Genomic DNA, 25,651 nt, shown 5'->3' with positions numbered 1-25,651 from the left:
AGCATTTTGTTTTCTTTCCTCATCAGATGATAAGAACCGATTGTTTTTAGGACTGGTCAGACATGCCCTATCATCCAGGAATGCCTCATGACCAATTTGGAGATTACAGTTTAAGCAGAGAGTCTACTTTTATATTTGGATTATTAGAATACTGCCCAATGGCTCCGCGAGGGCATTGGAAACTACAACACCAGACCATGCAAAACAGGAAGGCACCAGAATCAATGTCTGGTCTCTGCTGAGTTAGCTGATCTCAGGGATGGAAGAGTGACTATAATTGGTCTCAGTAGTTCATGCTAGGTTGGAGAAAATCAACCTGTGTTTCAAATCACTACCTGTGTTGGGTGAGAATAGGATTGTGTTTGGCTTTGATGCCATATCTAGTTAAACATTCTACTAACAGTCACCATCTAAAAGAGGAGTGAAGAACATTAAAAAAGGAAATGTGTTGAGTTGTCCTCTTCAATCCAATTACCTTGGTTTGGTCTTCAATCAAAAGGAAGTTGATTTCTATTGGATAGGCATAAGCTTCAGCAACAACGTTTCCTATCATCATGATTTATCTTTCTATTCTGTCATGGGATGTGAACACCATTGGCAAGACCAGCATCTATTGTCCGTCCCTTTGAGAAGTTGATAATAAGCTGCCTTCTAGGCCATTACAATCCCTGTGGTGAAGGTGCACCCCACAGCGAGGGAAGGAGTTCCAGGAATCTGAGGCACTAACTGTGAAAGAGCAGTAATAAAATTCCAAGTTGTGATTATGTACGACTTCTAGGGGAACTTGGGTGGCACTGCTGTCTCACAGCGCCAGAGACCTGGGTTCAATTCTGGCCTGGGTGTCTGTCTGTGGGGAGTTTGCGCAATCTTCCTGTGTCTGCGTGGATTTTCGCCGGGTGCTCTGGTTTCTTCCCACAGTCCAACGACATACAGGTTAGGTGGATTGGTCATCCTACATTATCCCTTAGAGTGTGTGTGTGTGCTATGCTTGATGTGGTGTAATGCCCCTCAAACTATAAGCCCCTGGGGACAGACCAGCGACCTGTTCCAGGAATAATTATCTACGGAAACAGACAAAAGTCTGACTTATGCACTATCGGGGGCGGAGAAGGTTGAGAGAGAGAGGGGAACTTGGAAGTGGTCATCTTCCTGTGTACCCGCTGCATTGTTCATCTAGGTAGTAGAGATTGCAGATTTGGGAAGTGCTGTTGAAGAAGCCTTGGCAAGTTGCTGCAGCATATTTTGTAGATGATCCACACTGTTGTCATAATGCACTGGTGATGGAGGGAGTGAACGTTTAAAGTGTTGGTTGGGATGCTAATGAAGTGGGCTGCTTTGTCCTGGATGGTGTTGAGCTTCTTGAGTGCTGTTGGAGATCCACTCATCCACAAAAATGGAGATTATCCCATCAAAATCCTGACTTGTGCACGTAGACGGTGGACAGGCTCTGAAGTCAGGAGTCACTTGCCACCAAATTCCCAGCTTCTGACCTGTCCTGGTGTCTACAGTATTCATTTGGCTAATCTAGTTCCTGGTCAGAGGTGAGCCAGGATATTGGTGGTGGGGGATTTGGTGATGGGGTGCCATTGAATACCAAGGGAAGGCATTAAGAACTGCTCAGTGGAGATTATTCTGGTGAACATTGGAGTCTTTTCATGTGGTGGGGGTGGGGGGTTGGGGATGGAACAAGGGATTGACATCATCCAGCTTGCTCTGACAGAATGACAGTTGGTGGTCTTTGAGAAATCCATCACTTGTGCCTTTCTGACCCACAAAATGGGAAGCAGCCTTTGAAGAAAAAGGAGAATTCATAAAAATAAATTCCGCAGCCATTGAACCTGCTAACCCATGTACCTGCCTAATGAATAACAGCTTTGACCAAATCAATATGACCATAAAAATAGGGCTGTTCTGCGGGAGTGCTTCATAGTCTCAACGGGAATTGGCATGGGAAATGTAGGAAGACAACTCACAAATATTGTATTACAATGCAGCACAAATTCAGGCACTAACATAATACAATAATGTTGGAGGAAGTAACACACAGGACTCCATGCCCCCCACTCCCACCTTCCAAAGACTGTGCCTGCTGTCCAGTTAATGAGTAGAAATATATTAAAGTACTTGTTGTGCTAATCATACAGAGCTCTGGTTCATTCTGCAGGGTTAGGGTCAAGCACTGCTGTAATATGTGTTAATGAGATTTGATTGGATCCCTATGTTGGCCTATAAAAGCAATTTGAAAAATTAGTAAAAGTCAACTATGTCAAATACGTCTTTTTATTCCACCCTACTGACAAAGTGCTGTTATTTTTTTTCCCTATTACAGGTAAGCGAAACGTCTCCTGTATTGTCCTGACTGCTATCTAACCCTCCTCATCCCAAACCACTACCCGAACTTGGGAGAAATATCTCCCAATGGCATAGTTGTAGTGAAAATTTGAAAACTTGTCTTTCAAGTTTTTTTTTCAAAAACAGCTGGCACCGGCTGGGGAATTAAAAAAAAGAAACAAGAGTGAAGTTTGTTTAATTCCTTGTCATTGGGAACGTGTTGAATCCCAGAGCTGCATTGTATTTAGTAGTTGCTGGGATGAGTGGGGTGAAAGTTGCTTTTATGGACTCATTTATCCCCCCTCTAAACTTCTGTGGCATCGGCTTTGCCACAAATACTTTCTCAGTGAAATCAGCCGCATTACAATAAAATGCTTTATTGTGCTTTTGGAAAGCGTCATGCACAGGAAATCACAAATATAAATTCAGAATGCACAATTCAAGGTCTGTAGAGTGTATATCACTTAGACAGTCATTAGTCAGGCCAAAAATGGAATTTGTCTGGAATAACTCTCTTTTTTTGGAGCTTGTAACTGTTGGAATAATTGGTAACTGCAATTGTGCGTTGGAACATTAATTATATTAGACTGGTGTACAGTAGCTGGTGTGTGCTTTTTTTGTTTGTTGAAATCCCCAAAAGAAAGGCTCTGTTAAACCTGCATTCAAGGCATCAGCTTTTTATATAAAATTAATATTTTACTAGGGGAGCCTTAAAATCATTAGTTAATCTTAGTGACCTGTTAGCGAACTTCCAAATTTGGTGTGACCACGCATAGTCCATTTGTGAAGCCATAAAATAATAAGACATTTCTATGTGACTACAGAACACAAGTTATTAAAGTTTAATTTACTTTTTCATGCCAGAGTACACAGCAACGCAACCTCTGCCATGTGTTTTATTATTAAGACATTAAAGTAGCATCTCTAGAGCTCCACAAGGTAATGTCTCCAGCTGGTAGGTAATAATTACCCAAGATTTACCCAAAAAATGTGAAAATAACAACTAATGTGCAAATCCTAGATGAGAAAGAAGAGATGCCTTTGAAAGAGAAAGATAGAGGGAAAAAAATCAGAAATTAAGAGACAGAAAGAGATACAAACAGTGAGAGGGGCAGTAAGATACGGACAGAATGAAACAGAATAAAACATGCTGAGTATATAAATGTTACAGTGAATAGGGCAAATAGTGAGGTAGATAACATAAGACACAGAAAGATGGAAGGAGACATTGAAAGTAAGACAAAGCTATAAAAACAGACAGAAACAGAGAGTAATACAGGCAGCAGGGTAAAGAGTGCAAGACAGAAAAAGATACTGGAAAATAGATAATGAGGCAGACAGAGAGTAAGACTCAAACAGGCAGAAAACAGACTGAGACACTGAGATAGTGGAATAGAAATTAGAAACACAAAGGGATCAGGCTGATGTGCTAGAATAGAGTACATCTTGAAGCGTTGGCTCCACCTTCATCTTCTGTTTCCATTATCAGCCTACTCCTGAGCTCAGTATTAATGTTGTTATCAGCACAACCCTCAGAATGCAGGCTCAAAACAAATGTGTTGAGAATAAGCACATAGTTCGCAGAAGGGTCATATCACGGTTCTAACCAACATTATAACATTAAGCTTACAAAAACTTAAAGTGAGTCAACAATGGCTGTTCCATGGATGACCACTATTAGGAGGCACTCAGGTATGATCGACCATTAGAAAACTTAGACGCCATGACATTCCTTCATTTACTTCAGAACTTCAAATCTTGCATCTCATAATGTTCAACGTCAAGATGTCCCATACATTTTTAAGTCATCGAACAAACCTCGCAAGACACATATGGCTGACCACACCCCGGGGCCAATCCAATATGTATTAGACCATTACAATGAAAGTTTATTTTCTGCACTGACGGTAAATATTCTTTTTGAAAGATATGGACAGTCTTAACCAAGTTTCCAATGGACATGCACCGACCGTACAGAATTATCCGCACTTAGGTTCAGGCTGTTTTTGGAAATCACACTCATGCAATCAGGATCACTTTCCTGAGGTTATGGTGAAGGTATGTTGCTGGGGTTAAGGTATATAACTTGGATAAAGTGAACTTTGTGTCTAACATGCGAGTGCTCAATGGCAGTATTGAGTACCAAAAATAGAAATGTATTGCAATAGTAGCACTGAGACCCTAATCTTGATAAGCACAAATTCTACCCTGCAGTATCTTATTTTGACTTTCCCTTCATTAGTAATAGTCTTATCATTCACAGCACCATTGCTCGTGGTAGTTACACTCATTTGTTTGCTTCAAGCAGTAAATTCCTTCCATAGAAAACAAATATACAGAGCATAGCAATGCACTCAGTTGTGCTTGTTGTGAAGTTTATGTTTATATTTCCTCGTCAATGCCAGACAAAACTATTAGATCAACGGGTGCAATTCAGACGTCTTTACAAGGGCATCTTTGAAGTAACTGGGCACTGATACAAAAGAGAGGAGGGGGAGAGGATGTGTTTGAACCAGGAAATGATTGGGACCCCAAGAGATGGCTGCTCCAGGCAAACCATATATAGCCTCAAAACGTGAAGTTAGCAAACTGGTTTACTTATTCCGCACTCTTCCATACGCGGCGGTATCCCATAAAAGTTAACAGATCCAGCTTTTATAATACATTTCTAAAATATTTCATACATCCACGACATCATTTTCTTTGAGCTCAAGGTTACATTGCGGGGGTGCAGGTGGTCAGGAAGAGTTCCACTGCATAGACTTACATACGAACATAGGAACATGTGAGTTAGGAGAAGGAGTTGGCCACTTGTATCACTAAATATTTCCATGGCAGAGAATTACTAGTGATCATTTTGGAGAGAGCTTGAGGGTTTCAATACGTTTCTGCAGAATATCATTATTCTGATGCATTCACAGAATGGATTCCCCTTGCCCTTATTGCAGCAGCACCACATTTCTTTGGATTCCATAGTTGAGTATAATTGGGGTTAAGTAAACTCTGTTAAAGACTTTAACTTGGATCAATCTTAACCTCACATTTACTGATGCTGGAGTAATTGACTTACATATGCCTTTCCATATCTTAGAACACAAATCAATAGCAAGGTCTTTAGCCTATACCTGACAAAGTGTCTTTACACAAGTGTCAAATCTTTCCCCAATGAAAAATTTATAGAGCAGTGAAACAAAGTGCTCACCCTTCTGATTAGTGATGGATAGTTTTTATAATTCTTTCAAAATAGGTGGGCAATTTAAGTAACCTCTTCCATGCTATTTTTTTATAGCCGCACTCAACTCGAGATCTATGATCATATAATTTAATTTTTGCCTGATATGTTTCAAGAGTGCAAGTAAATTCTCAATTAACCCAATTTCTGCCCACTTTTTTCAAATTACAGCCTTGCTCTGTGGCAAAATGAAGATTATGAATATTGTGCCTTATAAACAATGGCTGGAATTCTCCGGTTTTGCTCACCCTGCCACTGCTGCCAGCGAGAATGGAGAATTTGACACTCAGCCAAATCTCTATTCACAGCAGTGGGAGCGGAGAACCCCAGCTGCAGGTGGGGTTGGAGAATTCTGACCAATATCTCCAGGCTTTCAGCAGACATTCTAATGCTGTACTGAGGGAGTGCTGTATTATTGAAAATGCCATCCTTTGGGTGGTATTTTTGGCCAATTCTTTCCAGTGATCCAAGATTCTATGGTACTATTCAAAGTTTTCAAAGATGTCCCAGTGCCCTGAACAACATTCTTTCATTGATCAATGCTTCCAAAAATAATTAACCATGCGGTTAATCATTCATTGTTATAAATAGAATGTTAGTACATTCACAATGGCTGTCACATATGCCTCCTTGACAACAGCCAATAGATTGCAAAGTGATTAATTAATTGCATGAGGAATACATTGAGATACTTATGAGAGATGTAATAAGATGCGATGTAAATATTGTTCATTTTTCTTTGAAAAATGCTCATGGCTATAACCGGTGATGCAAAATGCTGCACTGTACAGCCAATTAATGCTTGGCAAAAGATGAATGATGCCATAGCATTAAGAGACAAAGCTTGGAATAAACACCAGTTCCCTAGTGGAAGGGCCAACTATGTTGTTCCTCCTACTGCTGGGTGGGGGAAGTCTTCAAGGAAAAGTGATTATTGCGGACATGATACATGGTGTTTATGTGAGTAGAGCAATGCCCTAAACTGGAGTGTTTTTGCATGCAAAAGGTTGAAAACTTATTTATTAGTGTCACAAGCAGGCTTACATTAACACTGCAATGAAGTTACTGTGAAAATCCCCTAGTCGCCACACTCCGGCGTCTGTTCGGAAACACTGAGGAGGAATTTAGTATGGCCAATGCACCTAACCAGCACGTCTTTCTGACTGTTGGAGGAAACGAGAGCACCCGGAGGAAACCCAGGCAGACATGGGGAGAATGTGCAGACTCCGCACAGACAGTGACCCAAGCTGGGAATCAAATCCGGGTCCCTGGCGCCGTGAGGCAGCAGTGCTAACCACTGCGCCATGTGCAATTGCTACTACTGGTTGAGCACAACAAGGGATCAAAAAAAAGTTTATAAAATGTTTGAAAATTGAACGCTGGCAAGTCGTTTCCATTATTATTTGGTAACATTGTAAAACAGTGAAATTGGAACATACCACTATTACTTTGCTTAGTGCCAAGAGCCATTTTGCAACTGCAGTGCAGGCAACATGGTACGCCAGAATAGGTGCTCAGAGTGTGCATGGCCATTATCATCACAACATCATTAAATATTGTTGCTGGCATTAGAAAGGAGAAGAAGGAAACTTGGATTTTACACCTTGTTTTCAAGCAGTTAACATTTGCACAGAAGACATCAGTAAGGCCATTTAAGGGAAGGAACATGTCTCTGGTTGGAAGCCCAGTGCTCCTAGCACTGTTGTTACTGAGAGCAACCTTGAAACTTGCATATTTACATGGAAAGAATCACTCAAATTCAAATTTGGCTATACATCTTAAACAGTGACAATACATTGACTTATGAGTTAACTAAGTTAGCAGATTGTCAGATGTGGAATGAAAAACCCTCAAAATGTTAGCCAAACAAAGCTGTGAGGTAGCAGCTGGCTCTTTGTCTAATATCTAACAGCAAAGTACTGTAGTACATTTCCTTTGCAGGTTTCAAAATATGTACGTTTCCTATCAAATAACCTCTGCAAAAATAACGCTTTGTAAACTGCTTTCCGTGAATGTTATGAAGAGGAGTTGTAATTTTTAACTACACAGAACATCTCTTTATTGGCAGTATTCTGTGGAATAAACCAAAATGCCTTCCCTCTACTCTGAGGTAGATTTTATTCCCCCCTCCTCAGGATTATTTTTCAAAGTCAAGTCTCATTGAGATTCAGCTTTGTATTTTGTTAGTTTTGAACGTTCAAAATAGCCGAGGCTGAATTGTGATGGTATAAACTCCAGCTCGGGACATACAAGAAACCCTTTCCAATTCAGATTCTGGTTTAGCCCAGAATAAATTTCATTAAAAGCCAGATTGAAAATGTGTCATCACAGATAAAGTTACAGCCTAATCCCCAGTCTCCTTACTCAGACCTTGCCACAAGAAAAATCATCAGATACCATGCAATGAAAATAAGCAGGTGATTAACAACCTCAGTGGAAATAAAAATCAGTCGAGATGTAAAACAGACAGGCTTCCCTATCTACCCATCTTCCAGTGCCGCATAAAGTCAGAATTAACTTCCCACATTTGGAACGTGTGGGATCAAGCTAACACTGAGACATCAAGAGGTTTATCTTCCATTCTGCTGGTACCCTCCATTAATGACAGGTGGAGTCAGTTTAATAATTTTACGGTACTGTTGGTAGCAATACTCACCCGGTGCAGAGGGGGGTGGAGATGAGGACGACTTCCTTGTGAACCTGTTCCTGGGCCTGGCCAAACGTGTAATAAACAGCGGGTGACCGAGGAGGTTCTGCATCATTAGGCCAGGGATAATACCACTACACCATTGCCTCCCCTAGTTTGACTTGCAGTAATGTTCTGGATTTATCTTTCCTGTATTGTCTATTACCTCTATTTCTTAATTCATCTCACCCCTCTAACTCTTATCAATCTTGGTGATTTCTTGCACTATGGTATTTGGCCTCTCGCTTAGTTTAGAAACATAAAAACATAGAAGATAGGAGCAGAAGGCCTTTCGAGCCTGCTCCGCCATTCATCACGATCATGGCTGAGCATCCAACTCAAAAGCCTAATCCTACTTTCTCTCTGTAACCTTTGGTCTCATTCGCCCCAAGTGCAATATCAATAAACTATGGCCAGCTTCATTAGCCCAGCTTGGAAGGTCAAGGTTTTTGGCTTTGTCAAAAGAAGCAAGTAGCTTGTGGAGGTCTAGCTGTCTGCTTTAATGCAACACAACTGTTTCGCATATGGTCATACCCCTGAGAGCAGAAAAAAGCTGGAAACAGGCTTCCAAAAAATAACACAGAGCTGGGAAACATTAAACTGAAACTGGAATCACTACAAACCTACGAACGTTCTAAGAAAAGACAGAAAGTAAACAAATAAGTCATTAAAAGTAGCCCAACATGATTTGGTATAATGCTTCTCCTGGTTTTGACTCTTGATTTTGATACAAGGGGACACTTTTATCTCCTACCTTCCTATAAAGAAGGCCAGTCCTTCCTGCAATGGCAAGTCTGGGAGTTCACTGCATGGGAAGATCATAGGAGTCCTACAAGCCCAAGGTACGGCACTTTAGAGCATCAGGTATTGTGCCACAATATGGTGAGGACAACATATTAATGGGTTAACAATTTGACTGGATAGTTTGCCATCTAAATCCTGACCTGTCAGGAAGTTCAAACCCATACCAGGTGGAATCGATGGATACACAGCGGCTCTATAGTATCTGTGCTATTGGTTTTGATTCCGGATAAATATCAGTGACGTGCGCCCCTAGTCACACGATAAACAAGCTGGTGTCTTGCAATTGTGAAAATTCTTACTTTGGATTTTCAGGAGTTATTTTTGGATAGAAAGTGAAGTATGGTAGAGAATGAACAGAATCATCATGTTACATCAGGTGCAGGAAACTAGTCAAGGGGAGCAAAATGGAACATAGTAGTAGGGGAATGGTCACTGTTCCCTGTAGCCAAGAGCATGAAAAGTTTAACGTTTATTAGTCACAAGTAGGCTTACATTAACAGTGCAATGAAATTACTGTGAAAATCACCTAGTCGCCACACCGTGGCGCCTGTTCGGGTACTCTGAGGGAGAATTTAGCATGGCCAATGCAGCTAACCATGTTTTTCAGACTGTGGGAGGAAACCGGAGCATCCGGAGGAAACCCACGCAGACACAGGGAGAATGTGCAAACTCCACATAGACAGTGACCCAGACCGGGAATCGAACCTGGGTCCCTGGTGCTGTGAAGCAGCAGTGCTAACCACTGTGCCAGCGTGCCGCCCGAGTCCTGAAGTCTGTGTTGCCTGCCCAGTGCCAAGGTTAAGTTTAAGTTGATTTATTAGGGTCACAAGTAGGCTTACATTAACAGTGCAATGAAGTTACTGTGAAAATCCCCTAGTCGCCACACGCCGGAGCCTGTTCGGGTACATTGGGGGAGAATTTAGCAAGGCCAATGCACCCAACCAGCACATCATTTGGACTGTGGGAGGAAACCAGAGCACCTGGAGGAAACCCAGGCAGTCACAGGGAGAACATGCAAACTCTACACAGTGATTCAAGCCAGGAATTGAACCTGGGTCCCTGGCACTGTGAGGCAGCAGTGCTAACCACTATGCCACCGTGCCGGACATCACCAGAGGAGTGGAGAGGAACCAACAACATAGATAGGATTAAGAAAGAGGTTCTACTGAGGGAATATGAGCAACGAGGGACTAAATTAAATAGCAGAATCACAGAGGTAATAATCTCTCGTTTTTACCAGAGCCACGAGCAAATTGGCAAGGGGTAGTATAAGATCAGAGAGTTGAATACGTGGCTCAAAGATTGGTTTGGAAGAAATGGGTTTGAATTCATGGGCACCAGTACGGACTAAATGGGAGCTGTACCATTAGGACAGTCTTCACTTGAACTATGTTGGAACAAGAGTACTGGTGAATCATATAATTAGAGTTATAGAGAGGGTTTCAAACTATATAGTGGGGAGGAGATTTAGATGAGGGAAGATTTGGAAAGTTAACAAGAGAGGGCAAGACAGAGTGCACGGTAAAGATGCAGGTAATGAAAACCAAAGTGTGACATGAAAGCATAGCGTGTACAAACACAAGAGTGCACCAGCAAATAAGGTCAGAATAGGGAAAAATGCTAAAAGGACAGAATTAAAGGCACAGAATTAAAGGCACTTTATCTGAATGTCTACCACATTCATATCAAGATGGATGAATTCAAAGCACAAATAGAAATAAATGAGGATAATGTAAAAGCCATTATAGGAACATGGCTGCAAAGTGACCACAATATTCCAGCGTATTTGACATTTCAGAAGGAAAAGAAGAAAGTAAAAGGAAGTGGGGTAAAAGGCAATGATAGGAAAGGAAAAGAAAATGAGATTTAAGACAAAGATGAGGAAGAATTTCTTAGCCGGAATTTTACTGGCACGCCCGTCCCAGAATCAGAGCAGGTGAGGCTCACAAAACAGAATTCTCTGTTGGCCTCGGGCGGGATTTTACAAGCCTCGCCCGTGCGAGGTCGTAAAATACCGGCCGATCTCTAAAAGGCTTGTTAGTCTTTAGAATTCCCTTCCACAGAGAACAGTTCAGGCTGGATCTTTGAATATATTTCAAGGCTGAGTTTGGAAGATTTTTGATTGACAAAGGATTATGAGGGGCAGGCAGAAAAGTGGAGTTAAAGCCACAATTAGGTCTTACTGAATGAAAGAGCAGGCTCGAGGGTCTGAATGGCCGACTCCTGCTCCTATTTCTTATGATCTGATTAGAAAAATGTGATGGGAGTTACACTGGGTAGTTTGTGCATTTGAGGTGGTTTAAAGACATATCTGCAGGACATGTTTTCTATGAATGCACAGCGTGAGTGCATTTCCCATGTTAGAAAGTGAAAGCTTTTTGTTATCCCACCTGTTGTGTCCAATTGGAACTGAACCCTGAATGCACACTCTGTGCAGCCTTCATAAATGACTGGTTACCTCAAGCTGATGGCTCTTGAAGAAGCACATGCCTGATCTTATTAGGAGTGGCACTTTTAAGGTTGCATTTCCAACTATTGATAGAGAAAATGCTCTGAATTTGCGTAAAATTGCTCCAGATCATTGTGTGCTAAGGAGCTCCTGAGACTCTGCTGCTGCAACACATGGAGCTACTTCATTAGGAGAATCATTAATGGATATGTGTGCCACAGCACAGCCTTTTTAAGCAGCTGCTTTATGCTCGGAAACTGGCTAAATAAATACATTGAAGTCCCAAATGTGCCCTTGTCAATGGGAGATCTAAATGAATACAGCTAGAATGCTACTGAGTCGATCATTACATCTCACAAATAGGTAGAAAAAGGAACGCAAATATTTACCTCAGACTGCCCGAAGCCTGGCAGTGCACCTTATTAGCACATGTGCAACAAAAGTAAGGCAAAAAAATACAATTTGCAAGTAACAGTTCGATGTAGTTAGAGCATTTAAGAAAATGGAATGCTTTGTAAAAATCTACACTTAGCAGTGAGACAATGTGAATAAGCACAGTCACAGGACAAACCTTTTCCTGAGTCATCCTACTGGCCATCTCCACCTCACAGATCACTAAATGTGGCTGAATGTTCTGAATAAGGCTTATTCTCTGCCAATGCTTTGTTGCCAGTTATTTTGTTTCAACTGTTATTCCAAGCACTCCACCTGTACTTCTAATTGAGGGTGCTGATGCAAAGATCATTAGTTTGGCCAATTTTTAATGAGGGAAGTTGACATGAAACAGTCCAGCAGCTTGTAAGATGGATTTTATGCTAAAGCGGAATTAATTCAAGCTAGAGACTCCTGGCAATTGCCAAATTTATTTTAAGACTTTTGGGGTTTTTTTTTGCACTATTCCTCTTATCTGTCACCTTCTGCTGTCCCCTTCTCCCACTCGTCTCGTTTTGCCTCTTCGCTTCACTCCCCTTTGTTTCTTTTCATCTTTCATTTTCTCCTTTTCGAGTCGTCTCTCTGTATTGAATTATGTAGGACGTCAAAAACATTGAATGACAGCGACTTCAGAAAGCCCTCTCATCTTGTACCAGGTTGAAGCAATTATACAAGTAAATCTCAGCCCACAAATGTCACAAATTGTAAAATGTTGATCTTTAGCCAAAACGTTGCTAATGAAGAATGGGAGGGTTATGTTTTAAAGCGATGCCAGAAAGTCATAAAAACATCAGAACCTGATCAGGTTAAAATAAGGACGAGAAATCAGCAGATGTTTTAATGGGATTGAGAGTTTTACCACGTAGAGCATCCCTGCCACAGGTAATCTCATAAAGAAGTAAAAACATTTCAATGTCCCCCAAACTGCCTAGTTAATATAAGAAAATCATGCTTGGTATAGTAGCGGGTTGTACAGACCAGAAAACTCTTGATTCAATCCCCAGCTTATCTCAATCGGGGCGACAGTCGGGTGTTACATTTGGCTTCAGTACAAATTAAAGAAACAAACAAAAGAGTGAAGTGAGGAGGTAAAAACAGATAATCGGGAGAAGGGGGCAGAAGATGCTAGCTACGGAAAATGTTACAATAAAAAAAACTTATTCCTTTTTTAAAAAAGTTTATTTATTAGCCACAAGTAGGCTTATATTAACATTGCAATGAAGTTACTGCGAACCCCCCCCCCCCCCACCCTCCACTCCCCCCCCACTCAGGCACCTGATCGGGTACACTGAGGGAGAATTTAGCATGAACAAAGCACCTAACCAGCACATCTTTCAATCTGTGGGAGGAAACCAGAACACCTGGAGGAAACCCACACAGACAGAGGGAGAATGTGCAGACTCCGCACAGACAGCGACCCAAGCCGGGAATTGAATCTGGGTCCCTGGCGCTGTGAGGCAGCAGTGCTAACCACTGTGCGACCGTGCTGCCTTCGTTCCTGACCATTGTTGAGCAATTTTTGCTGGAGGGCATGAAGTGAGGAGAATAGAATTGTGCTTAGCACAAAGCCCAATATAGTCCAACAGCTTGCTGACCCCTGACTACTCATTGTTTACAGGTCAACACCTGGCAGGTGTACCCTCTTCAGAAGAGTTCCAATGTGCTGAAGTTGGTTATAGACCCATACTTCCGCTGCAATATGTGTTTCTGAACTTGCGGGGAGACAAATGTAACATTAATCTTGGGACTAATTAGCTGGATGTTTGTTAACGATGAATGCTATAGCAGTTAATGATATTGCCTCGTAGCAGTCTCCCTCCTCATTCTGAGTAAAGGAGAGTTGGCTTCATGCATGGGATTGAAATATTTGGTGAAAGTACTGATTTCCCCAAAGGATTTCATAAATATTTAATATTGTTCTTTTAAGGATATATTATTTATACTCATGATAAATGCATATTCATGAAAATTTGCAAACTAATTTCTAATGTGCTCTCCAAAATTACTTTTAAGTAAAAATGGATGTTGAGAGATACTTGCATATGTTATACGAAATAGACTGCTTCTTTGTACTCCTACATTATAATAACTTTGTGCCAATCATGGAGTTTGGAGTCATTTGGCAGGGTAAAAATTAAATGAATTGTGTAACGTTATTATCATGGTACAGAAGAAATTGAATGGTCAATTGATGACTATTCTGCTCAGTGCGGCATTGAGCGGCTGGGTGAGGAAGATTCTAAGTCTGATATCTGATCTATATTGAGTTAACTGATTCCAATTTGGTTGTTGGAATAGCTTCTCCATAATTTGCTTCCATACTCCTCACAAGGAAGATTACTATTAGCCAGAGGTCCCAATCCAGCTTTATATATATTGAACCCTGATGAAAATGCATGGGCGCTTCCCCCGAGGGCGGGTTGGCAAATGGGGGGGTGGAGGGTATAAAATTGAGGGCAATGCAATGGGTTACTGGCACCTACCTGCCACCCCTGCTACAATTTTATGAGTGGTGAAGGAGATGTCGGGGGTTCTGCCCGTCAGGGAGCCCACAGCCACAATTGTTCCCATGGTGAGCAGAAGGAGGCCTGTGCCAATTGTGAGGGCTGGCAGCTTTCATTGCTCGAGCTGATGGCAGCCAAGTGGAGGGTGTTATACCTTTCCAGGATACCCCCTTGAAAGGTCTTCCCCCACCTCCGCATTTCCCCTCCCTCCCATTAGCCTGCCCACCTTGACTCCCGCTCAACCTTCCTTGCCAGGGCATACTAGCTTGGCCCCGCCAAGATGCTTCTAACACTTATCTTCACTTCCAGTGACAGCACCAATCACTATTGGGGACTGTTGCAGTCCTAGCAGTAGCCACCACTGCCAGCCATTTCATTGGCGGAATTCTCATCTCAGGTCACTTAATGGCCCACCAACCATTAAATAAATGGCTGTGGGTGAGCTGGCAAGGCAGAGGTGAGCTCATCTTGACATATGCACCAGGTTGTTGTAGGACCCCAGCTGGGTGTAAATTCCAGCTCACCAGTGTGAATACGGCATCAGGAAGGTACCTTGTCCAACAATAATTCATATTTGAATAGAAATTGATGATAGGCTATTTGGCCATTTGAAGCATCGCAGTTAAACCCAGTTTTGCCTTCACTCAATGTTTAGCAATGCACACTCAATGTCAATGAATATTGATAAGAAGTGGAATCCTAGATAATTCCTCTGATACTTCATGCTGCAAAGGCACTCAGGTCAATTTTAGAAACAAATACCTGTATTTCACCAAGGCTCCTTCAACATCTCCTTCTAAACCAGCAACCTCTACCTTCTAGAAGTAGAAGGGAGCAGTTACACCACCACCAGCAAGTTCCCCTTCAAGCCACACACCATCCTGACTCAGAATTATACCTCTATTCATTCACTGTCGCTGGATCAAAATCCTGGAACTCCCTCCCTAAAAGCACTCTGGGTGTACCTACACCATACGGACTGCAGCAGTTCAAGGAGGCAACTCACCACCACCTTCTCAAGGGCAATTAGAGATGGGCAATAAATGTGGCCCACACCCTGTGAAAGAATATGCTTTTTAAAAAGTTGGCTCAGATTATTAAAGCAAAGTTTATTTTTCTAATGTATTGTCCATTTGTACCTCAGGAGTCTTCAACAATGATACCTTATTTTAAAGATAAATAGATTTTATTCCATTCGTCCTTTAAAAAAACTAATACTCTGTTATACACAGACGAAGAAAGTGTCTGCGAGAGACACAGAAATTGAACAGAATCACCACAAAGTGTTAGAAACAAGAGTCAGGTACGTACCTTTAAACCATTTTACTGCCCCCGCAGAATTTGTTTAAACATACTTCCATGAAATAATAGCTGGGATTTGAGTGAGTTATTTAGCTATCTGCTTATCTAGAATTCTGCTGCCAGTGTTGAGACTGGAGTTAAAACAGCTCAGTGCTAGGACCAGATTTCACTTTTACCTTTTTGTATTTTTCTTTGGTTACATACAGGAGTCCTGTATCCTCCACTCTACAATGTCCTGCAACACCCATCATTTCACCTATTGGGGTTCCTGTCCCTCAGCCATTTGTCTTCACTTGTAAACATTTTCAGTCCTCACACTGGATTCCTGCTTCCTGTTTCCATTCCCTTCATTCAACTGATGGACTTTCTTTCAGTCATTTTGCACCTTCCCTCCAAACTCTGTTTCAACATTTCCTTCCTTCTCCATCTCCTTGCCTATCTCCTCACTGTACCTTCAGCCTCAATTATTTTTCCATTCTTTTTTGCTTTGAATCATAGAATTGCAGAGTGGCTACAGCACAGAAGGTGGCCATTCAGCCCATCAAACTGTGCTGGCTCTCTGCAGGATCTTTGCCCACATCCTTCTATCTTGTATAGTTCTTTGAGATGGGGGCTTTTTGAGAAGAGTGTAATGTAAAGTACAAATTGTCGACTTGTGGTGGTGCTCACTTCATTCGAGTTTTCAGCTGCAGCCAGTTGTTTGCCTATCTCACTGGTTAAACATACTTTTCTTGAAGTTTTAACAGATCAATCAAAGTTTATGCTCAAAGTTAAAATAACTTTTCTAATAATGTGTCTGTTAATGTGTTCAATAACCAATTATCAGAACAAATCAAAGTTTTTAAGACAGAAAATTCCAATGGTCCCAAGACTACCATCCCTTTTTTTAACTGATATAGCTCAACCCTTTATCTGTCATCTTACCATGCCCCTCAATCCTTTCTCTCTCTCCAGAAACACGTTTAGTTGCCATTTCAAACCTATTTATTTATTTATTATTCATTCGTGGGACGTGGGCGTCACTGGCTGGCTAGCATTTATTGCCCATCGCTAGTTGCCCATGTTTAGAGGGCAGTCAACTACATTGCTGTGGCTCTGGAGTCACATGTAGGCCAGGCCAGGTAAGGACAGCAGATTTCCTTCTCTAAAGGTCATTAGTAAACATTACATTCGTGAATATTACATTAAGGGCACTAGGTTTTTCCAACAATCGATAATAGTTTCATGGTCATCAGTAGATTATTAATTCCAGATATATTTTGTTGAATTCAAATTCCACCATCTGCCATGGCAGGATTCGAACCCAGGTCCCCAGAACAATAGCTGATTTCTGGATTAATACGCTAGCGATAATGCCACTAGGCTTTTGCCTCCGCACATGCTATCCAATTCAATGCCCCTTAAGTATACAACCCCTTTCGTATTTAATTTTCCCTGCTGGTGCACTGCCTAACATGCGTGTGTGTAAAATGAATGGTTTTTTTAAACACAATCCTCAACCCATTTATAAATAAGTAGGTTGATGACTGTCTTAAAATAGTGCACAGGGGCGTTGATGAACAACTTAACCAGTTTGTTATCAGAGAAAACGAAATTCCTTTGTGATTTAAAATTTTGTTTGACTTCTCTTCAATTCGCTAGAGAAATTGACAATAACTTAACAGCACTTCACCCTCCCAGTCCACTGACCCCTCGCCATGCAATTTCAGTTTTATCTCATTTGATCATCTGCCTCAAAAAAGGGCAGGACCGGGTATTAAATATTCCTAGATACACGAAAGAAGGGGAGGGGGAGGAATATGGATTAAGCAAAATATGATGTGGAGATGCCGGCGTTGGACTGGGGTGAACATAGTAAGAGTTTTAACAACACCAGGTTAAAGTCCAACAGGTTTATTTGGTAGCAAATACCATTAGCTTTCGGAGCGCTGCTCCTTCGTCAGATGGAGTGGAAATGTGCTCTCAAACAGGCCACTGTGCCTATCTCACTGGTTAAACATACTTTTCTTGAAGTTTTAACAGGCACACTCTCAAACAGGCACACTGTTTGAGATGTGCTCTCAAACAGGGCACACGCTGAATATGTTTAAATCACGGGTAGATAGTTTTCTGATCGATAAGGGAATTAGGGGTTATGGGGAGCAGGTGGGTAAGTGGAACTGATTCGCTTCAGATCAGCCATGATCTTGTTGAATGGCGGGCAGGCTCGAAGGGCCAGATGGCCTACTCCTGCTCCTATTTCTTATCTTATGTTCTAAGTTCAGAGGGTAAGCGTAAGATGATATAAGAGTGGCAAAGAGAGTGTCTGGGAGTAAACTGGTATGGGAACATGAAAGGCAATTTAAAAGTCTTCTAGAAGCATATAAATGGTAAAAGGGTGGTAAGAGGTGGGACTGATTATAGTGACCAGAAAGGAGATCTATGTATGGAGGCAAAGGGCAGTGCTGAAGTACTAAATAAGTACTTTTGTGTCTGTCTTTACCAAGGGAGAAGATGCGGCCAAACCCATAGTGAAAGAGGCGGTAGTCAAAATAATAAATGGTTAAAAAACTGATAAAGAGGAGGAACTGGAAAGGCTGACTACTTTAAAGTTGATAAGTCACCAGGAACTGATGGGATGGATCTGAGGATGCTGAGAGAAGTAAGGGTGGAAATAATGGAGGTACTGGGCAATCCTCCTTAGATACAGTGGTGATACCAGAAAACCGGAGGATTGCAAATGTCACACCCTTGTTCAAAAAAGGGTCTGAGGATAAACCCAGCTACTACAGGCAGTCAGTTGAATTTAGGTGGTGGAGAATCCAAAACAAAATTAACAGTCCCTTGGAAAAATGCAGGTCAATTAAGGAAATCTGGCACAGAATTTCTTTAAAAGGGGAATCATGTTTAACTAACTTGTTTGAGCTTTTTAAGTATCAGGGAGGTTTAAAGAGAATAATGCAGTTGCTGTGATGAGCAAGGGGACTTAATAGCATTTGATAAAGTGACACACAATAGAGTTGCCAGTTAAAATGAAAGCCATGGAATAAGAGGGACAATAGTGACATGGAAACAAAGTTGGTTGAGTGAAAATAGAAAGAGAGCAGTGGAATGGTTGCTTTTGGGATTGGATGAAGGTTTCAAGTGGTTGGTACTAAGACCACTTTTACTTGATATATATTAACGACCTAGACTTGGGTGCGCAGGGACAATTAAAAAATTTGCAGATGACCCAGCTTGGAGGTATTGCAAACTGTGAGAGGATAGTGATAAGGGGCAGCATGGTGGTCCAATGGTGAGCACAGCTGCCTCACAGGGACACGGATTCGATTCCCGGCTTGGGTCACTGTCTGTGCAGAGACTGCACGTTCTCCCCATGTCTGCATGGGTTTCCTCTGGGTGCTCCGGTTTCCTCCCACAGTCCAAAGATGTGCAGGTTAGGTTGATTGGCCATGCTAAAATTCTCCCTCAGTGTACCCGAACTGGTGCCGGAGTGTGGCGACTAGGGGATTTGCAAAGTAACTTCATTGAAGTGTTGGTGTAGGCCTACTTGTGACACTAAAACTTTAAAAAAAAGAGGACGTAGACAGATAGCTGAAATATGAACTATGATACATTTTGGAGAGAAGAATGAGGAGCTAGGAAGGTCTCAGCCAGTATTGTGTGTCCAATTCAGAGCACTGAACTTTGGGAAGGATGTGAATGCAGTGGCGAGGGTTCAGAAAACATTTACAAGAATGGTTCCGGTGATAAAGGACTCCAGTTACGTGGATGGATTGGAGAAACTGGGGTCATTCTCCTTAGAAACGAGAAGGTTGAGAGATTTTCAAAATCATGCAGCGTCTGGACAGATTCGAGGGAAAATGTTCCTATAGGAGGAAGGAATTGAGAACCAGAGCGCACCGATTTAAGGTGGTTGGTAAGTTAGCTGGGTGACATGAGGAACATCTTTTTTACCCAGCAAATGGTTAGAATCTGGAATGCATTGCCTGAGGCAGATTCAATCAGGATGCTTAAAACAAAATTGGATCATTATCTGAGGAGGAAACATTTGCAGGGCTACAGAGTAAAAGCAGGGAAATGAGTCTCAGTGAATTGCTCTTGCAGGGAGCTGGCACAGACACGATGGGCTGAATGGTCTCCTTCTGTGCTTTATCTGTTCTATATTGAGTTTTAAACTCTGGTTACTGAGATTGCCTTTTGATGTTAAACAGGTTAATTTCTTCACTATTGGATAATTTACATTCAAACATATGCAAAGGCCAATTAATATTAATTTCACATGTCCCATTTTGATTCATTTAATGCTCTGGATGTAATTTTTTTCAACCTGCCTATGATTCAGTTGCAATGGACAGCAGCAACAACTAAATAAAACCCACCTTGAGTACGAAATAGCTGTTTGCAGAATAATTGGGTTGGTCTGATCAGAATGGTAGTAAAGAGGCTTCTTATCACATTCAAATTGTAGTAAAACGAAGCAGCTTTATAGCAAATTGTTGCAATCTACGAGTGGAATCTTCTGTTCTCATTGGTGGTGAGCTTGGAGGTAGGAAGAGCATATAATTAGGTGGGATGGTGTTGTACTGGAACCCTGCTGCCTGCCTGCCTTTTGCAGAATTAAATTCTGGGTGGGAAGGCCCATGGTCAACCTTCTAAGTGCTGACTCTAACCCTTAAGTGGCTAATTTATAACCGTTTAAGGGGTCTAGACCCACAAAAGTTGGTATTGAGATGCCGGCGGGCATGTTGCCATGCGAAGTGCATGGCAGCTAAAAGGGGAAGATCACCCGATCAAAGGCACAGGTGCCTGATTGAGGAATTTGACATTGGGAAAGAGGGGAGTTCACTAAGAGCTAAGACCTTGTCTTTGCTGCCAAACTCCCACTACTCCTCTCCCCCCCCAACCCCCTCCTCCTCCATATTACTTATCTGTGGCCTCGGTCACTCCATGATCCGAGGACCCCGAAGCCTGTCCTTTTGGCATCAGCCACGGCCTCCTCTGTGGCACTGTGGAGACAAGAGCGGCCAGCCTCTGATTAGCTGAGAGCTCTTGTTAGGTGAGACTTCTGATCCTGGGGCCTTGGTTGCAGGAGTACGCCCGCCAAGGTCTCACCACTGCCTGATTGGTGTGTGGTTCGGCAGGCCTTCTAGCAAAGAAGCAGCAAGGGCGGCACGGTAGCACAGTGGTTAGCACTGCTTCTTCACAGCTCCAGGGACCTGGGTTCGATTCCCGGCTTGGGTCACTGTCTGTGTGGAGTTCGCACATTCTCCTCGTGTCTGCGTGGGTTTCCTCCGGGTGCTCCGGTTTCCTCCCACAGTCCAAAGATGTGCGGGTTAGGTTGATTGGCCATACTAAAAGAATTGCCTCTTAGTGTCCTGAGATGCATAGGTTAGAGGGATTAGAGGGTAAATATGTAGGGATATGGGGGTAGGGCATGGGTGGGATTGTGGTCGGTGCAGACCTGATGGGCCAAATGGCCTCTTTCTGCACTGTAGGGTTTCTATGTTTCTATGGTCTCTCGCCAGCTCCCCAACTGGCAGGCAAGATCCCAACACCTCCATAAAATTCTGCCCTCCATGTGTACAAATGCAATATGGGGGCTCTTGACTGTCTAAATTGTGAATGAATGGAGAATAGCAAAGGGAATGGCCCTGATGCTCTTCAGTCAATTACCCAAGGACATCTGTATATATTTGCCTCCAAGAAGCCATCATTACACACTCATGGAGTGGGCGTGTGTCTGGCTACATGGTGCGAATTGCTCACGCTATAGAAAGGAGTGAGTCATGGCAGCAGCCAGGGAAACCAGCCAATAAAAGTAAAATAACATTCAACGCACTTCCTCTGTCTGAATCTTTTTCATTAATTGACTGAACAACCAACTATTTCGGTCTGAGCTGAAGTTGAGCATTATTGACAGCAGCAGATCACCTGTGAAAAGTCTTTAAGATGTCGGCCAATCTCTTGTGGAGAATTGATTGTTCAGAATCTTAGAATGTTCCTGGCACTCATCTCAGATTGATGGATAAAATCCTCCCCGAGAGCCTCAGAGGAGATAAGATTGGGCAACCTCGGCCAAGCGGTGCAGACCCCACAGCACAATATGTGGCACCCAACTTGCCAATCTCATTGTTACAAGAGTCTGAAAGGAAATTGTTCAGTGGTGCTTCCGAGTTAAGAGCTGAGGTACATTGTTGAGGGAAGGTAGACAAATCTGGCTGTGCTGTACCCGGTTTAAAAGAGAATCCTCTTTACAGTGCATGCACAAAGCTTCTGTACCAGTGTTCCGTCAGTCAAATGTAAAGTTCCTCAGAGCCCTGCAGTTTCAAACATAGGATGGAGAAATATAGTAGACTGCCTTGGGAAATGTGTTAGTTTATAGTATTGATGCATGTATCCATTAAAATAGCACAAATAATGCCTTGTTAGGGTGAATTTTATTAGTAAGCTAAAGTCCTTATTTTCCTTTCAGCTTTAACTACCTTCTCATGAGTATCTTCACTGCTAAACCACTATTAATAAAGTTATTTTCATTTAAAAGGAGAATGGTAGTGTGAAACTACCACTCACCAACGACTCTCACCAACTTTTACAGATGCACCACAGAAAGCATTTTTCTGGTTGTATCACAGCTTGGTATGGCTCCTGCTCTGTCCAAGACCACAAGGAACTACAAAAGGTCGTGAATATAGTCCAATCCATCACGCAAACCAGCCTCCCATCCACTGCCTCGGCAAAGCAGCCAGCATAATTAAGGACCCCACGCACCTCGGACATTCTCTCTTCCACCTTCTTCCTTCGGGAAAAAGATACAAAAGTCTGAGGTCACGTACCAACCGACTCAAGAACAGCTTCTTCTCTGCTCCTGTCAGACTTTTGAATGGGCTTGCCTTGCATTAAGTTGATCTTTCTCTACACCCTAGCTCTGACTGTAACACTACATTCTGCACTCTCTCGTTTCCTTCTCTATGAACGGTATGTTTTGTCTGTCTAGGTGCAAAAAACAATACTTTTCACTGTATGTTAATACATGTGACAATAATAAATCAAATCAAATCAACTGCATTAAATCAGTACAACAAAGCTGGGAGTGGTTGGCAAACGAATGGTGCCTTACATGTTGACAAGCAGTGTGAGATATCTTGAGAAAATGGTGTCATCCCACTTAAGTTTGCAATAGATTGTAGTAAAGCCTTTTTTAAAAATAAGTTTTTAAAAAACTTTGAAAGCAAAGCTGATATTTTGAATGTTTCTATTAAGTTAAGCTAATAATGCACAGAAAAAAGCATTCATAGAATTGTATTTGTCTCATTGGTGAACAGTGTGGAGCTGGCCGCATAGTCATGGACTACTGGTTATATATCACTGAAGAGGTACCAGTCTCAAATTGTTACTTGTGGCAAAACAGCATCAGTGGACAATACTGTGTGATTTTAGAGCAGACCGGGATATTGTAGTCAGGGCAGTGACATAGGCTGACAGCCCAGTCATCTGTTAAGTATTCAGTGCTGGTTTGAGCTATGTGTTTGCCTCAAAGGCTTTGATGCACAATTTGGTGACTGTGTGGGTGTATACCTCAGTTCTTAGTGTGTGGCACCTCTATTCACTTTGATCATTTCTAAATGTCTATTCTGTGAAAATCTTAACAATGACAGATTTGAAGCATATCTGCAAGGGGGTTGGCACCCAGATGAAAATGTGCGCCTAACGTATAGATTTTCGTAGTAGTTCTTTGGCAATTATATCTTCTCTTTAACACTGCCTGTAAACAAAAATATAAGAGCTAGCATTGACAGTATTTCCTTACAGGCTGCTGCAAATTAGAATTGGTGAGCTAAACATGAGTTTACAGAACATGGCCAAAACTCACCGACCTTGCTGGCGGCTGGGATTCGCCGGTCCCGCTGCAGTGAATTGAGTTTTGGCTGAGTACCAAATTCCCCATTCTCGCTGGCAGTGGTGGTGGGGTGTAGGTCGGAGAATCCTGGCCCATATCTATACAGTCAAGGCCGGCACTTAAAATAGGTCCTACATGCACATGCCGAGGCCTTTAGGATAATGTATTGTCTGGAAAGTTGCTGGTAGCAGATTTAAGCAGGCTATCAGTGTAAAAGCAAAGTGAAATTAGGAAACTGTTTCCTAACACAAAATGCAAGTTTTAATTCCTAATTTGGTCAGCGGCTGCAGGGAGATTAAGTGCGACTTTCAAAATTTCACCCAGAGTTTCCGACTTGGTTTTTCGCTCACTCATATGTCTTCTGTGTTAATCTCTTCATTATCTTTATTTCTCAGACATTTTCTTCCTGCCTTTCTAGATTCTTCTGTTTAAAATTTTTCCTCCTCTCCAGAAGGTGGTGACTCGTGCTGAGGTACAGCTTCACCAGCGGTACCAGCCTTTCAAGTACCTGTGGCTAACTTGCTTTTATTCATTCGTTTGGACAGTACTAGTGGACTATTTATCCATGGATCCTAACCTGGAGGGGACAGCAGCATCACTGCCAAGCCTGATCCTGTCCGCATCTGTCATTATATTACCCGTAGGAGTGATTGAATAACAATCAATAATGGGAAACCCGGCTGAATTATCCCATTTTCCTTTTGGTGGTGTTCTAACTGTTACACATGATGTGGAGATGCCGGTGTTGGACTGTGCTGGGCACAGTAAGAAGTCTCACAACACCAGTTTAAAGTTCAACAGGTTGATTTGGAATCACGAGGTGACACTTCATCTCCACACCCACCCCAGTCCAATGCCGACATCTCCACATCATGGCTACCGCAAACCACCGGCTCGAAGTGGAGAGGATTCACTTGATGAAGGAGCAGCGCTCCGAAAGCTCGTGATTCCAAATAAACCTGTTGCACTTTAACCTGGTGTTGTGAGACTTCTCACTGTAACTGTTACACAACTGAGCTCAGCTTACTCTTGACTGAATATGGAACCCTTCCATGTATTTATGTCTCAATATCAGATAAGGCATTAAAACATCAGGAGAACTTTTTAACTATGTCTTGTTACATTTAGGACCTGCAAAGCTTTCTCAGCTGAGTGTCTGAAATATTCTGTTGAAGAGAGCCCCAATTTATATTCTCACTGGTAGCTATTACTGAGTAATGTTATTTTCTGAAAACACTGCTCTTGTTTGACTTGAAAATAATGAAAACCTTGTGTCTAGTTCTGTGAGCCAAATTGTGGTGACCTTTCATGTGACCCACCTGTCGAGCTCTCACAAATGATAATGGTTACCTCATGCTACCATGATCTGAAGTACGCCATAATGCCTGTTACTTAGAACAGATTATTCTTTCCCATTTCTGTAGCAATCTGCATGAAAAGATAGGCCAATGTGATGACTACTGTATATGTAGCGTAAACCCTGCTTTTATATGAAGTGTAAAACCTTTGTGGTCACCTTGTTAGCGATTTGTGTTCACCCAGTCTTGCTACAATGCTCTAGGGTTTAACAATAAAACAGTACATTTATCTCGAGCTCCTGGTGTAAATTAATGACTTGGAATACTTTATAAGCGGAGATTGGAACAGGAAGAGGAAGGATTTAAATAGGGGAAACTGCAGGCATGGTTGAAGAAATGCATTTTTGGATGGTTTTTGAAGACCAGCAGAGGTGTGGCAAACAAAATGGTATTTGGAGCAAATCCCCAGAGGTCAGGGTTGTAGTCACTGAAAGGTCAGACTCTAAAATGGGAGCATAGAAGAAGGAGTATATCCAAGGTTTGAACAATATACGGCAGTGTTTTATATGATAGACTGAGGCCATGGAAGAATTTGAAAATGAGGTGAATCAATTTACTGGGGCACAGCGAGACAGTCAAACTAGGCAAGGGTGCATTATGGGTGTACGGGGTGAGTGTGCAGGGGGGAACGCAAGCTGTAAATTTCTGGATTTGCTGAGGTTTCTGAATGGAGA

The 25,651-nt window shown here is 42.2% G+C and overlaps 1 protein-coding gene across 12 annotated transcripts in view; it reads left to right on the top strand.

Moving 5' to 3' along the window:
* sox6 (SRY-box transcription factor 6) overlaps window positions 1-25,651 on the top strand; it is a 636,409-nt gene that overhangs the window by 38,131 nt on the left and 572,627 nt on the right. For 8 of the 12 annotated variants that reach the window (XM_078220777.1, XM_078220771.1, XM_078220766.1 and 5 more), the window contains exon 2: window positions 15,671-15,741. The exons of the other annotated variants lie outside the window; for them this stretch is intronic. The gene's annotated coding sequence lies outside the window, so the exon portion shown is untranslated. The remainder of the gene's footprint in view (window positions 1-15,670; window positions 15,742-25,651) is intronic. 12 annotated transcript variants of the gene reach the window in all.

Source organism: Mustelus asterias, chromosome 9 (genome assembly GCF_964213995.1).
Source record: "Mustelus asterias chromosome 9, sMusAst1.hap1.1, whole genome shotgun sequence".
Classification (NCBI taxonomy): Eukaryota; Metazoa; Chordata; class Chondrichthyes; order Carcharhiniformes; family Triakidae; genus Mustelus; species Mustelus asterias.
Note: the sequence above shows the minus strand (reverse complement) of the source record. Positions and strands in the feature narration are given on the sequence as shown.